Genomic DNA, 17,745 nt, shown 5'->3' with positions numbered 1-17,745 from the left:
TCAAATATATGAGAATCGATGAGATTCGATTTGAAATGAGGAAGATAGACTTTGAAAATTTTCAATCGACACAAAGTGACAATCGACCTCAATGGGCTTCAATTGATGGATGTAAATCGACGATATCTGACAAAGTTAGTTGCAAACTCACTCAAATATATGAGAATTGATGGGATTCGACTTGAAATGAGGGAGATAGACTCTAAAAATTTTCAATAAACGCAAAGTGACAATCGACCACAATGGGCTTCAATGGATGGATGTAAATCGACGGTATCTGACAAAGTTAGTTGCAAACTCACTCAAATATATGAGAATTGATGAGATTCGACTTGAAATGAGGAAGATAGATTTGAAAAATTTTCTATCAACACAAAGTGACAATTGACCTCAATGGGCTTCAATGTATGTAAATCGACGGTATCTGACCAAGTTAGTTGCAAACTCACTCAAATACATAAGAATTGATGAGAATCGACTTGAAATGAGGAAGATAGACTTTAAAAATTTTCAATCAACGCAAAGTGACAATCGACTCCAATGGGCTTCAATGGATGTAAATCGACGATATCTGACAAAGTTAGTTGCAAACTCACTCAAATATATGAGAATTGATGAGATTCGACTTGAAATGAGGAAGATAGATTTGAAAAATTTTCTATCAACACAAAGTGACAATTGACCTCAATGGGCTTCAATGTATGTAAATCGACGGTATCTGACCAAGTTAGTTGCAAACTCACTCAAATACATAAGAATTGATGAGAATCGACTTGAAATGAGGAAGATAGACTTTAAAAATTTTCAATCAACGCAAAGTGACAATCGACTTCAATGGGCTTCAATGGATGTAAATCGACGATATCTGACAAAGTTAGTTGCAAACTCACTCAAATATATGAGAATTGAGGAGATTCGACTTGAAATGAGGAAGATAGACTTTGAAAATTTTCAATCAACACAAAGTGACAATCGACCTCAATGGGCTTTAATGTATGTAAATCGACGGTATCTGACCAAGATAGTTGCAAAATCACTCAAATATATAAGAATTGATGAGATTCGACTTGGAATGAGGAAGATAGACTTTAAAAATTTTCAATCAACGCAAAGTGACAATTGACCTCAATGGGCTTTAATGTATGTAAATCGACGGTATCTGACCAAGTTAGTTGCAAACTCACTCGAATATATGAGAATTGATGAGACTCGACTTGAAATGAGGGAGATAGACTTTAAAAATTTTCAATCAACACAAAGTGACAATCGACCTCATTGGGCTTCAATGGATGTAAATCGACGGTATCTGTCCAAGTTACTTGCAAACTCACTCAAATATATAAGAATTGATGAGATTCGACTTGAAATGAGGAAGATAGAATTAAAAAAGTTTCTATCAACACAAAGTGACAATCAACCTCAATTGGCTTCAATGGATAAAAATCGACGGTACCTGACCAAGTTAGTTGCAAAATCACTCAAATATATAGGAATTGATGAGATTCGACTTGAAATGAGGAAGATAGACTCTGAAAATTTTCAATAAACGCAAAGTGACAATCGACTTCAATGGGCTTCGATGGATGGATGTAAATCGACGATATCTGACAAAGTTAGTTGCAAACTCACTCAAATATATGAGAATTGATGAGATTCGACTTGAAATGAGGAAGATAGATTTTAAAAATTCTCAATCAACATAAAGTGACAATCGACCTCAATTGGCTTCAATGGATAAAAATCGACGGTACCTGACCAAGTTAGTTGCAAACTCACTCAAATATATGGGAATTGATGAGATTCGACTTGAAATGTGGAAGATAGACTTGAAAAATTTTCTATCAACACAAAGTGACAATTGACCTCAATGGGCTTTAATGTATGTAAATCGACGGTATCTGACCAAGTTAGTTGCAAAATCACTCAAATATATGAGAATTGAGGAGATTCGACTTGAAATGAGGAAGATAGACTTTGAAAATTTTCAATCAACACAAAGTGACAATCGACCTCAATGGGCTTCAATGGATGTAAATCGACGGTATCTGACCAAGTTAGTTTCAAACTCACTCAAATATATAAGAATTGATGAGATTCGACTTGAAATGAGAGAGAGAGAAAATAAAAAATTTTCTATCAACACAAAGTGACAATCGACCTCAATGGGCTTCAATGGATGTAAATCGACGATATCTAACAAAGTTAGTTGCGAACTCACTCAGATATATGAGAATTGTTGAGATTCGACTTGAAATGAGGAAGATATACTTTAAAAATTTTCAATCAACACAAAGTGACAATCGACCTCAATGGGCTTCAATGGATGTAAATCGACGGTATCTGACCAAGTTAGTTGCAAACTCACTCAAATATATAAGAATTGATGAGATTCGACTTGAAATGAGGAAGCTGGACTTTGAAAATTTTCAATCAACACAAAGTGACAATCGACCTCAATGGGCTTCAATGGATGTAAATCGACGGTATCTGACCAAGTTAGTTGCAAACTCACTCAAATATATGAGAATTGATGAGATTCGATTTGAAATGAGGAAGATAGACTTTGAAAATTTTCAATCGAAACAAAGTGACAATCGACCTCAATGGGCTTCAATTGATGGATGTAAATCGACGATATCTGACAAAGTTAGTTGCAAACTCACTCAAATATATGAGAATTGATGAGATTCGATTTGAAATGAGGAAGATAGACTTTGAAAATTTTCAATCGACACAAAGTGACAATCGACCACAATGGGCTTCAATGGATGGATGTAAATCGACGGTATCTGACAAAGTTAGTTGCAAACTCACTCAAATATATGAGAATTGATGAGATTCGACTTGAAATGAGGAAGATAGATTTGAAAAAATTTTCAATCAACATAAAGTGACAATCGACCTCAATGGGCTTCAATGGATGTAAATCGACGATATCTGACAAAGTTAGTTGCAAACTCACTCAAATATATGAGAATTGATGAGATTCGACTTGAAATGAGGAAGATAGAATTAAAAAAGTTTCTATCAACACAAAGTGATAATCAACCTCAATGGGCTTCAATGGATGTAAATCGACGGTACCTGACAAAGTTAGTTGCAAACTCACTCGAATATATGAGAATTGATGAGATTCGACTTGAAATGTGGAAGATAGACTTGAAAAATTTTCTATGAACACAAAGTGACAATTGACCTCAATGGGCTTTAATGTATGTAAATCGACGGTATCTGACCAAGTTAGTTGCAAACTCACTCAAATATATAAGAATTGATGAGATTCGACTTGAAATGTGGAAGATAGACTTGAAAAATTTTCAATCAACACAAAGTGACAATCGACCTCAATGGGCTTCAATGGATGTAAATCGACGGTATCTGACCAAGTTAGTTGCAAACTCACTCAAATATATGAGAATTGATGAGATTCGATTTGAAATGAGGAAGATAGAATTAAAAAAGTTTCTATCAACACAAAGTGACAATCGACCTCAATGGGCTTCAATGGATGTAAATCGACGATATCTGACAAAGTTAGTTGCAAATTCACTCGAATATATGAGAATTGATGAGATCGACTCGAAATGAGGAAGATAGACTTTGGAAATTTTCAATCGACACAAAGAGACAATCGACCTCAATGGGCTTCAATTGATGGATGTAAATCGACGATATCTGACAAAGTTAGTTGCAAACTCACTCAAATATATAAGAATTGATGGGATTCGACTTGAAATGAGGAAGAAAGACTCTAAAAATTTTCAATAAACGCAAAGTGACAATCGACCACAATGGGCTTCAATGGATGGATGTAAATCGACGGTATCTGACAAAGTTAGTTGCAAATTCACTCAAATATATGAGAATTGATGAGATTCGACTTGAAATGAGGAAGATAGATTTAAAAAATTTTCAATCAACATAAAGTGACAATCGACCTCAATGGGCTTCAATGGATGTAAATCGACGGTATCTGACCAAGTTAGTTGCAAACTCACTCAAATATATGAGAATTGATGAGATTCGACTTGAAATGTGGGAGATAGACTTGAAAAATTTTCTATCAACACAAAGTGACAATTGACCTCAATGGGCTTTAATGTATGTAAATCGACGGTATCTGACCAAGTTAGTTGCAAAATCACTCAAATATATAAGAATTGATGAGATTCGATTTGAAATGAGGAAGATAGAATTAAAAAAGTTTCTATCAACACAAAGTGACAATCGACCTCAATGGGCTTCAATGGATGTAAATCGACGATATCTGACAAAGTTAGTTGCAAATTCACTCGAATATATGAGAATTGATGAGATCGACTCGAAATGAGGAAGATAGACTTTGGAAATTTTCAATCGACACAAAGAGACAATCGACCTCAATGGGCTTCAATTGATGGATGTAAATCGACGATATCTGACAAAGTTAGTTGCAAACTCACTCAAATATATAAGAATTGATGGGATTCGACTTGAAATGAGGAAGAAAGACTCTAAAAATTTTCAATAAACGCAAAGTGACAATCGACCACAATGGGCTTCAATGGATGGATGTAAATCGACGGTATCTGACAAAGTTAGTTGCAAATTCACTCAAATATATGAGAATTGATGAGATTCGACTTGAAATGAGGAAGATAGATTTAAAAAATTTTCAATCAACATAAAGTGACAATCGACCTCAATGGGCTTCAATGGATGTAAATCGACGGTATCTGACCAAGTTAGTTGCAAACTCACTCAAATATATGAGAATTGATGAGATTCGACTTGAAATGTGGGAGATAGACTTGAAAAATTTTCTATCAACACAAAGTGACAATTGACCTCAATGGGCTTTAATGTATGTAAATCGACGGTATCTGACCAAGTTAGTTGCAAAATCACTCAAATATATAAGAATTGATGAGAATTGACTTGAAATGAGGAAGATAGACTTTAAAAATTTTCAATCAACGCAAAGTAACAATCGACTTCAATGGGCTTCAATGGATGTAAATCGACGGTATCTGACCAAGTTAGTTGCAAACTCACTCAAATATATAAGAATTGATGAGATTCGACTTGAAATGAGGAAGCTGGACTTTGAAAATTTTCAATCAACACAAAGTGACAATCGACCTCAATGGGCTTCAATGGATGTAAATCGACGGTATCTGACCAAGTTAGTTGCAAACTCACTCAAATATATGAGAATCGATGAGATTCGATTTGAAATGAGGAAGATAGACTTTGAAAATTTTCAATCGACACAAAGTGACAATCGACCTCAATGGGCTTCAATTGATGGATGTAAATCGACGATATCTGACAAAGTTAGTTGCAAACTCACTCAAATATATGAGAATTGATGAGATTCGACTTGAAATGAGGAAGATAGAATTAAAAAAGTTTCTATCAACACAAAGTGATAATCAACCTCAATGGGCTTCAATGGATGTAAATCGACGGTATCTGACAAAGTTAGTTGCAAACTCACTCAAATATATGAGAATTGATGAGATTCGACTTGAAATGTGGAAGATAGATTTGAAAAATTTTCTATCAACACAAAGTGACAATTGACCTCAATGGGCTTCAATGTATGTAAATCGACGGTATCTGACCAAGTTAGTTGCAAACTCACTCAAATACATAAGAATTGATGAGAATCGACTTGAAATGAGGAAGATAGACTTTAAAAATTTTCAATCAACGCAAAGTGACAATCGACTCCAATGGGCTTCAATGGATGTAAATCGACGATATCTGACAAAGTTAGTTGCAAACTCACTCAAATATATGAGAATTGAGGAGATTCGACTTGAAATGAGGAAGATAGACTTTGAAAATTTTCAATCAACACAAAGTGACAATCGACCTCAATGGGCTTCAATGGTTGTAAATCGACGGTATCTGACCAAGTTAGTTGCAAACTCACTCAAATATATAAGAATTGATGAGATTGGACTTGAAATGAGAGAGAGAGAATTAAAAAATTTTCTATCAACACAAAGTGACAATCGACCTCAATGGGCTTCAATGGATGTAAATCGACGGTATCTGACCAAGTTAGTTGCAAACTCACTCAAATATATAAGAATTGATGAGATTCTATTTGAAATGAGGAAGATAGAATTAAAAAAGTTTCTATCAACACAAAGTGACAATCGACCTCAATGGGCTTCAATGGATGTAAATCGACGATATCTGACAAAGTTAGTTGCAAATTCACTCGAATATATGAGAATTGATGAGATCGACTCGAAATGAGGAAGATAGACTTTGAAAATTTTCAATCGACACAAAGAGACAATCGACCTCAATGGGCTTCAATTGATGGATGTAAATCGACGATATCTGACAAAGTTAGTTGCAAACTCACTCAAATATATGAGAATTGAGGAGATTCGACTTGAAATGAGGAAGATAGACTTTGAAAATTTTCAATCAACACAAAGTGACAATCGACCTCAATGGGCTTCAATGGATGTAAATCGACGGTATCTGACCAAGTTAGTTGCAAACTCACTCAAATATATAAGAATTGATGAGATTCGACTTGAAATGAGAGAGAGAGAATTAAAAAATTTTCTATCAACACAAAGTGACAATCGACCTCAATGGGCTTCAATGGATGTAAATCGACGATATCTAACAAAGTTAGTTGCAAACTCACTCAAATATATGAGAATTGATGAGATTCGATTTGAAATGAGGAAGATAGAATTAAAAAAGTTTCTATCAACACAAAGTGACAATCGACCTCAATGGGCTTCAATGGATGTAAATCGACGGTATCTGACAAAGTTAGTTGCAAACTCACTCAAATATATGAGAATTGAGGGGATTCGACTTGAAATGAGGAAGATAGATTTTAAAAATTTTCTATCAACACAAAGTGACAATCGACCTCAATGGGCTTCAATGGATGTAAATCGACGGTATCTGAGCAAGTTAGTTGCAAAATCACTCAAATACATAAGAATTGATGAGATTCGACTTGAAATGAGGAAGATAGACTTGAAAAATTTTCTATCAACACAAAGTGACAATCGACCTCAATGGGCTTCAATGGATGTAAATCGACGGTATCTGACCAAGTTAGTTGCAAACTCACTCAAATATATGAGAATTGATGAGATTCGACTTGGAATGTGGAAGATAGACTTGAAAAATTTTCTATCAACACAAAGTGACAATTGACCTCAATGGGCTTTAATGTATGTAAATCGACGGTATCTGACCAAGTTAGTTGCAAAATCACTCAAATATATAAGAATTGATGAGAATCGACTTGAAATGAGGAAGATAGACTTTAAAAATTTTCAATCAACGCAAAGTGACAATCGACTTCAATGGGCTTCAATGGATGTAAATCGACGATATCTGACAAAGTTAGTTGCAAACTCACTCAAATATATGAGAATTGAGGAGATTCGACTTGAAATGAGGAAGATAGACTTTGAAAATTTTCAATCAACACAAAGTGACAATCGACCTCAATGGGCTTCAATGGATGTAAATCGACGGTATCTGACCAAGTTAGTTGCAAACTCACTCAAATATATGAGAATTGATGAGATTCGACTTGAAATGAGGAAGATAGACTTTGAAAATTTTCAATCAACACAAAGTGACAATCGACCTCAATGGGCTTCAATGGATGTAAATCGACGGTATCTGACCAAGTTAGTTGCAAACTCACTCAAATATATAAGAATTGATGAGATTCGACTTGAAATGAGGGAGATAGACTTTGAAAATTTTCAATCAACGCAAAGTGACAATCGACCACAATGGGCTTCAATGGATGTAAATCGACGATATCTGACAAAGTTCGTTGCAAACTCACTCAAATATATGAGAATTGATGAGATTCGACTTGAAATGAGGAAGATAGACTTTAAAAATTTTCAATCAACACAAAGTGACAATCGACCTAATGGGCTTCAATGGATGGATGTAAATCGACGATATCTGACAAAGTTAATTGCAAACTCACTCAAATATATGAGACTTGATGAGATTCGACTTGGAATGAGGGAGATAGACTTTGGAAATTTTCAAACAACACAAAGTGACAATCGACCTCAATGGGCTCCAATGGCTGGATGTAAATCGACGATATCTGACAAAGTTAGTCGCAAACTCACTCAAATATATGAGAATTGATGAGATTCGACTTGAAATGAGGAAGATAGAATTAAAAAAGTTTCTATCAACACAAAGTGACAATCGACCTCAATGAGCTTCAATGGATGTAAATCGACGGTATCTGACAAGTTAGTTGCAAACTCACTCAAATATATGAGAATTGAGGAGATTCGACTTGAAATGAGGAAGATAGACTTTGAAAATTTTCAATCAACACAAAGTGACAATCGACCTCAATGGGCTTCAATGGTTGTAAATCGACGGTATCTGACCAAGTTAGTTGCAAACTCACTCAAATATATAAGAATTGATGAGATTGGACTTGAAATGAGAGAGAGAGAATTAAAAAATTTTCTATCAACACAAAGTGACAATCGACCTCAATGGGCTTCAATGGATGTAAATCGACGGTATCTGACCAAGTTAGTTGCAAACTCACTCAAATATATAAGAATTGATGAGATTCGATTTGAAATGAGGAAGATAGAATTAAAAAAGTTTCTATCAACACAAAGTGACAATCGACCTCAATGGGCTTCAATGGATGTAAATCGACGATATCTGACAAAGTTAGTTGCAAATTCACTCGAATATATGAGAATTGATGAGATCGACTCGAAATGAGGAAGATAGACTTTGAAAATTTTCAATCGACACAAAGAGACAATCGACCTCAATGGGCTTCAATTGATGGATGTAAATCGACGATATCTGACAAAGTTAGTTGCAAACTCACTCAAATATATGAGAATTGAGGAGATTCGACTTGAAATGAGGAAGATAGACTTTGAAAATTTTCAATCAACACAAAGTGACAATCGACCTCAATGGGCTTCAATGGATGTAAATCGACGGTATCTGACCAAGTTAGTTGCAAACTCACTCAAATATATAAGAATTGATGAGATTCGACTTGAAATGAGAGAGAGAGAATTAAAAAATTTTCTATCAACACAAAGTGACAATCGACCTCAATGGGCTTCAATGGATGTAAATCGACGATATCTAACAAAGTTAGTTGCAAACTCACTCAAATATATGAGAATTGATGAGATTCGACTTGAAATGAGGAAGATATACTTTGAAAATTTTCAATCAACACAAAGTGACAATCGACCTCAATGGGCTTCAATGGATGTAAATCGACGGTATCTGACCAAGTTAGTTGCAAACTCACTCAAATATATGAGAATTGATGAGATTCGATTTGAAATGAGGAAGATAGAATTAAAAAAGTTTCTATCAACACAAAGTGACAATCGACCTCAATGGGCTTCAATGGATGTAAATCGACGGTATCTGACAAAGTTAGTTGCAAACTCACTCAAATATATGAGAATTGAGGGGATTCGACTTGAAATGAGGAAGATAGATTTTAAAAATTTTCTATCAACACAAAGTGACAATCGACCTCAATGGGCTTCAATGGATGTAAATCGACGGTATCTGAGCAAGTTACTTGCAAACTCACTCAAATATATAAGAATTGATGAGATTCGACTTGAAATGAGGAAGATAGAATTAAAAAAGTTTCTATCAACACAAAGTGATAATCAACCTCAATGGGCTTCAATGGATGTAAATCGACGGTACCTGACAAAGTTAGTTGCAAACTCACTCAAATATATGGGAATTGATGAGATTCGACTTGAAATGTGGAAGATAGACTTGAAAAATTTTCTATGAACACAAAGTGACAATTGATCTCAATGGGCTTTAATGTATGTAAATCGACGGTATCTGACCAAGTTAGTTGCAAAATCACTCAAATACATAAGAATTGATGAGATTCGACTTGAAATGAGGAAGATAGACTTGAAAAATTTTCTATCAACACAAAGTGACAATCGACCTCAATGGGCTTCAATGGATGTAAATCGACGGTATCTGACCAAGTTAGTTGCAAACTCACTCAAATATATGAGAATTGATGAGATTCGACTTGAAATGTGGAAGATAGACTTGAAAAATTTTCTATCAACACAAAGTGACAATTGACCTCAATGGGCTTTAATGTATGTAAATCGACGGTATCTGACCAAGTTAGTTGCAAAATCACTCAAATATATAAGAATTGATGAGAATCGACTTGAAATGAGGAAGATAGACTTTAAAAATTTTCAATCAACGCAAAGTGACAATCGACTTCAATGGGCTTCAATGGATGTAAATCGACGATATCTGACAAAGTTAGTTGCAAACTCACTCAAATATATGAGAATTGAGGAGATTCGACTTGAAATGAGGAAGATAGACTTTGAAAATTTTCAATCAACACAAAGTGACAATCGACCTCAATGGGCTTCAATGGATGTAAATCGACGGTATCTGACCAAGTTAGTTGCAAACTCACTCAAATATATGGGAATTGATGAGATTCGACTTGAAATGAGGAAGATAGACTTTGAAAATTTTCAATCAACACAAAGTGACAATCGACCTCAATGGGCTTCAATGGATGTAAATCGACGGTATCTGACCAAGTTAGTTGCAAACTCACTCAAATATATAAGAATTGATGAGATTCGACTTGAAATGAGGGAGATAGACTTTGAAAATTTTCAATCAACGCAAAGTGACAATCGACCACAATGGGCTTCAATGGATGTAAATCGACGATATCTGACAAAGTTCGTTGCAAACTCACTCAAATATATGAGAATTGATGAGATTCGACTTGAAATGAGGAAGATAGACTTTAAAAATTTTCAATCAACACAAAGTGACAATCGACCTAATGGGCTTCAATGGATGGATGTAAATCGACGATATCTGACAAAGTTAATTGCAAACTCACTCAAATATATGAGACTTGATGAGATTCGACTTGGAATGAGGGAGATAGACTTTGGAAATTTTCAAACAACACAAAGTGACAATCGACCTCAATGGGCTCCAATGGCTGGATGTAAATCGACGATATCTGACAAAGTTAGTCGCAAACTCACTCAAATATATGAGAATTGATGAGATTCGACTTGAAATGAGGAAGATAGAATTAAAAAAGTTTCTATCAACACAAAGTGACAATCGACCTCAATGAGCTTCAATGGATGTAAATCGACGGTATCTGACAAGTTAGTTGCAAACTCACTCAAATATATGAGAATTGATGAGATTCTACTTGAAATGAGGGAGATAGACTTTAAAAATTTTCAATCAACAAAAAGTGACAATCGACCTCAATGGGCTTCAATGGATGTAAATCTACAATATCTGACCAAGTTACTTGCAAACTCACTCAAATATATAAGAATGGATTAGATTCGACTTGAAATGAGGAAGATAGAATTAAAAAAGTTTCTATCAACACAAAGTGACAATCGACCTCAATGAGCTTCAATGGATGTAAATCGACGGTATCTGACCAAGTTAGTTGCAAACTCACTCAAATATATAAGAATTGATGATATTCGACTTGAAATGAGGAAGATAGAATTAAACAAGTTTCTATCAACACAAAGTGACAATCGACCTCAATCGGCTCCAATGGATGTAAATCGACGATATCTGACAAAGTTAGTTGCAAACTCACTCAAATATATGAGAATTGATGAGATTCGACTTGAAATGAGGAAGATAGACTTTAAAAATTTTCAATCAACACAAAGTGACAATCGATCTAATGGGCTTCAATGGATGGATGTAAATCGACGATATCTGACAAAGTTAGTTGCAAGCTCACTCAAATATATGAGAATTGATGAGATTCGACTTGAAATGAGGAAGATAGACTTTGAAAATTTTCAATCAACGCAAAGTGACAATCGACCTCAATGGGCTTCAATGGATGGAAATCGACGATATCTGACAAAGTTAGTTGCAAACTCACTCAAATATATAAGATGTGATGAGATTCGACTTGAAATGAGGACGATAGAATTAAAAAAGTTTCTATCAACAGAAAGTGACAATCGACCTCAATCGGCTTCAATGGATGTAAATCGACGATATCTGACAAAGTTAGTTGCAAACTCACTGAAATATTTAAGACTTTATGAGATTAGACTTGAAATGAGGAAGATAGACTTTGAAAATTTTCAATCAACACAAAGTGACAATCGACCTCAATGGGCTTCAATGGATGGATGTAAATCGACGATATCTGACAAAGTTAGTTGCAAACTCACTCAAATATATGAGAATTGATGAGATTCGACTTGAAATGAGGAAGATATACTTTGAAAATTTTCAATCAACACAAAGTGACAATCGACCTCAATGGGCTTCAATGGATGTAAATCGACGGTATCTGACCAAGTTAGTTGCAAAATCACTCAAATATATGAGAATTGATGAGATTCGACTTGAAATGAGGAAGATATACTTTAAAAATTTTCAATCAACACAAAGTGACAATCGACCTCAATGAGCTTCAATGGATGTAAATCGACGGTATCTGAGCAAGTTAGTTGCAAAATCACTCAAATATATAAGAATTGATGAGATTCGACTTGAAATGAGGAAGATAGACTTTGAAAATTTTCAATCAACGCAAAGTGAAAATCGACCTCAATGGGCTTCAATGGATGGATGTAAATCGACGATATCTGACAAAGTTAGTTGCAAACTCACTCAAATATATGAGAATTGATGAGATTCGACTTGAAATGAGGGAGATATACAATAAAAATTTACAATCAACACAAAGTGACAATCGATCTAATGGGCTTCAATGGATGGATGTAAATCGATGATATCTGACAAAGTTAGTTGCAAGCTCACTCAAATATATGAGAATTGATGAGATTCGACTTGAAATGAGGGAGATAGACTTTGAAAATTATCAATCAACACAAAGTGACAATCCACCTCAACGGGCTTCAATGGATGTAATCGACGGTATCTGACCAAGTTAGTTGCAAACTCACTCAAATATATAAGAATTGATGAGATTCGACTTGAAATGAGGACGATAGAATTAAAAAAGTTTCTATCAACAGAAAGTGACAATCGACCTCAATCGGCTTCAATGGATGTAAATCGACGATATCTGACAAAGTTAGTTGCAAACTCACTCAAATATATGAGACTTGATGATATTCGACTTGAAATGGGGAAGATAGAATTGAAAAAGTTTCTATCAACACAAAGTGACAATCGACCTTAATCGGCTTCAATGGATGTAAATCGACGATAGCTGACAAAGTTAGTTGCAAACTCACTCAAATATATGAGAATTGATGAGATTCGACTTGAAATGAGGAAGATAGACTTTGAAAATTTTCTATCAACACAAAGTGACAATCGATCTAATGGGCTTCAATGGATGGATGTAAATCGACGATATCTGACAAAGTTAGTTGCAAACTCACTGAAATATATGAGACTTGATGAGATTAGACTTGAAATGAGGAAGATAGACTTTGAAAATTTTCAATCAACACAAAGTGACAATCTTCCTCAATGGGCTTCAATGGATGGATGTAAATCGACGATATGTGACAAAGTTAGTTGCAAACTCACTCAAATATATGAGAATTGATGAGATTCGACTTGAAATGAGGAAGATATACAATAAAAATTTACAATCAACACAAAGTGACAATCGACCTCAATCGGCTTCAATGGATGTAAATCGACGATATCTGACAAAGTTAGTTGCAAAATCACTGAAATATATAAGACTTGATGAGATTAGACTTGGAATGAGGAAGATAGACTTTGAAAATTTTCAATCAACGCAAAGTGACAATCGACCTCAATGGGCTTCAATGGATGGAAATCGACGATATCTGACAAAGTTAGTTGCAAACTCACTCAAATATATAAGATGTGATGAGATTCGACTTGAAATGAGGACGATAGAATTAAAAAAGTTTCTATCAACAGAAAGTGACAATCGACCTCAATCGGCTTCAATGGATGTAAATCGACGATATCTGACAAAGTTAGTTGCAAACTCACTGAAATATATAAGACTTTATGAGATTAGACTTGAAATGAGGAAGATAGACTTTGAAAATTTTCAATCAACACAAAGTGACAATCGACCTCAATGGGCTTCAATGGATGGATGTAAATCGACGATATCTGACAAAGTTAGTTGCAAACTCACTCAAATATATGAGAATTGATGAGATTCGACTTGAAATGAGGAAGATATACTTTGAAAATTTTCAATCAACACATAGTGACAATCGACCTCAATGGGCTTCAATGGATGTAAATCGACGGTATCTGACCAAGTTAGTTGCAAAATCACTCAAATATATGAGAATTGATGAGATTCGACTTGAAATGAGGAAGATATACTTTAAAAATTTTCAATCAACACAAAGTGACAATCGACCTCAATGAGCTTTAATGGATGTAAATCGACGGTATCTGAGCAAGTTAGTTGCAAAATCACTCAAATATATAAGAATTGATGAGATTCGACTTGAAATGAGGAAGATAGACTTTGAAAATTTTCAATCAACGCAAAGTGAAAATCGACCTCAATGGGCTTCAATGGATGGATGTAAATCGACGATATCTGACAAAGTTAGTTGCAAACTCACTCAAATATATGAGAATTGATGAGATTCGACTTGAAATGAGGGAGATATACAATAAAAATTTACAATCAACACAAAGTGACAATCGATCTAATGGGCTTCAATGGATGGATGTAAATCGATGATATCTGACAAAGTTAGTTGCAAGCTCACTCAAATATATGAGAATTGATGAGATTCGACTTGAAATGAGGGAGATAGACTTTGAAAATTATCAATCAACACAAAGTGACAATCCACCTCAACGGGCTTCAATGGATGTAATCGACGGTATCTGACCAAGTTAGTTGCAAACTCACTCAAATATATAAGAATTGATGAGATTCGACTTGAAATGAGGACGATAGAATTAAAAAAGTTTCTATCAACAGAAAGTGACAATCAACCTCAATCGGCTTCAATGGATGTAAATCGACGATATCTGACAAAGTTAGTTGCAAACTCACTCAAATATATGAGACTTGATGATATTCGACTTGAAATGGGGAAGATAGAATTGAAAAAGTTTCTATCAACACAAAGTGACAATCGACCTTAATCGGCTTCAATGGATGTAAATCGACGATAGCTGACAAAGTTATTTGCAAACTCACTCAAATATATGAGAATTGATGAGATTCGACTTGAAATGAGGAAGATAGACTTTGAAAATTTTCTATCAACACAAAGTGACAATCGATCTAATGGGCTTCAATGGATGGATGTAAATCGACGATATCTGACAAAGTTAGTTGCAAACTCACTGAAATATATGAGACTTGATGAGATTAGACTTGAAATGAGGAAGATAGACTTTGAAAATTTTCAATCAACACAAAGTGACAATCTTCCTCAATGGGCTTCAATGGATGGATGTAAATCGACGATATGTGACAAAGTTAGTTGCAAACTCACTCAAATATATGAGAATTGATGAGATTCGACTTGAAATGAGGAAGATATACAATAAAAATTTACAATCAACACAAAGTGACAATCGACCTCAATCGGCTTCAATGGATGTAAGTCGACGATAGCTGACAAAGTTAGTTGCAAAATCACTCAAATATATAAGAATTGATGAGATTCGACTTGAAATGAGGAAGATAGACTTTGAAAATTTTCAATCAACAGAAAGTGACAATCGACCTCAATCGGCTTCAATGGATGTAAATCGACGATATCTGACAAAGTTAGTTGCAAACTCACTGAAATATATAAGACTTGATGAGATTAGACTTGAAATGAGGAAGATAGACTTTGAAAATTTTCAATCAACACAAAGTGACAATCGACCTCAATTGGCTTCAATAGATGGATGTAAATCGACGATATCTGACAAAGTTAGTTGCAAACTCACTCAAATATATGAGAATTGATGAGATTCGACTTGAAATGAGGAAGATATACTTTGGAAATTTTCAATCAACACAAAGTGACAATCGACCTCAATGGGCTTCAATGGATGTAAATCGACGGTATCTGACCAAGTTAGTTGCAAATGCAAATGAGTTGAAATGAGGACGATAGAATTAAAAAAGTTTCTATCAACAGAAAGTGACAATCGACCTCAATCAGCTTCAATGGATGTAAATCGACGATATCTGACAAAGTTAGTTGCAAACTCACTGAAATATATGAGACTTGATGAGATTAGACTTGAAATGAGGAAGATAGACTGAAAATTTTCAATCAACACAAAGTGACAATCGACCCCAATGGGCTTCAATGGATGGATGTAAATCGACGATATCTGACAAAGTTAGTTGCAAACTCACTCAAATATATGAGAATTGATGAGATTCGACTTGAAATGAGGAAGATATACTTTAAAAATTTTCAATCAACACAAAGTGACAATCGACCTCAATGGGCTTCAATGGATGTAAATCGACGGTATCTGAGCAAGTTAGTTGCAAAATCACTCAAATATATAAGAATTGATGAGATTCGACTTGAAATGAGGAAGATAGACTTTGAAAATTTTCAATCAACGCAAAGTGACAATCGACCTCAATGGGCTTCGATGGATGTAATCGACGGTATCTGACCAAGTTAGTTGCAAACTCACTCAAATATATGAGACTTGATGATATTCGACTTGAAATGGGGAAGATAGAATTAAAAAAGTTTCTATCAACACAAAGTGACAATCGACCTCAATCGGCTTCAATGGATGTAAATCGACGATAGCTGACAAAGTTAGTTGCAAACTCACTCAAATATATGAGAATTGAAGAGATTCGACTTGAAATGAGGAAGATAGACTTTGATAATTTTCAATCAACACAAAGTGACAATCGATCTAATGGGCTTCAATGGATGGATGTAAATCGACGATATCTGACAAAGTTAGTTGCAAACTCACTGAAATATATGAGACTTGATGAGATTAGACTTGAAATGAGGAAGATAGACTTTGAAAATTTTCAATCAACACAAAGTGACAATCTTCCTCAATGGGCTTCAATGGATGGATGTAAATCGACGATATCTGACAAAGTTAGTTGCAAACTCACTCAAATATATGAGAATTGATGAGATTCGACTTGAATTGAGGAAGATATACTTTAAAAATTTACAATCAACACAAAGTGACAATCGACCTCAATCGGCTTCAATGGATGTAAATCGACGATAGCTGACAAAGTTAGTTGCAAACTCACTCAAATATATGAGAATTGATGAGATTCAACTTGAGATGAGGAAGATAGATTTTAAAAATTTTCAATCAACACAAAGTGACAATCGACCTCATTGGGCTTCAATGGATGTAAATCGACGGTATCTGACCAAGTTGCTTGCAAACTCACTCAAATATATAAGAATTGATGAGATTCGACTTGAAATGAGGAAGATAGAATTAAAAAAGTTTCTATCAACAAAAAGTGACAATCAACCTCAATTGGCTTCAATGGATAAAAATCGACGGTACCTGACCAAGTTAGTTGCAAAATCACTCAAATATATAGGAATTGATGAGATTCGACTTGAAATGAGGAAGATAGACTTTAAAAAATTTTTATCAACGCAAAATGACAATCGACCTCAATGGGCTTCAATGGATGTAAATCGACGGTATCTGACCAAGTTAGTTGCAAAATCACTCAAATATATAAGAATTGATGAG

This window comes from Diorhabda sublineata, chromosome 9, assembly GCF_026230105.1.
Source record: "Diorhabda sublineata isolate icDioSubl1.1 chromosome 9, icDioSubl1.1, whole genome shotgun sequence".
Taxonomy (NCBI): domain Eukaryota; kingdom Metazoa; phylum Arthropoda; class Insecta; order Coleoptera; family Chrysomelidae; genus Diorhabda; species Diorhabda sublineata.
The sequence above is the reverse complement of the archived record's forward strand: the minus strand, read 5'-3'. Positions refer to the sequence as shown.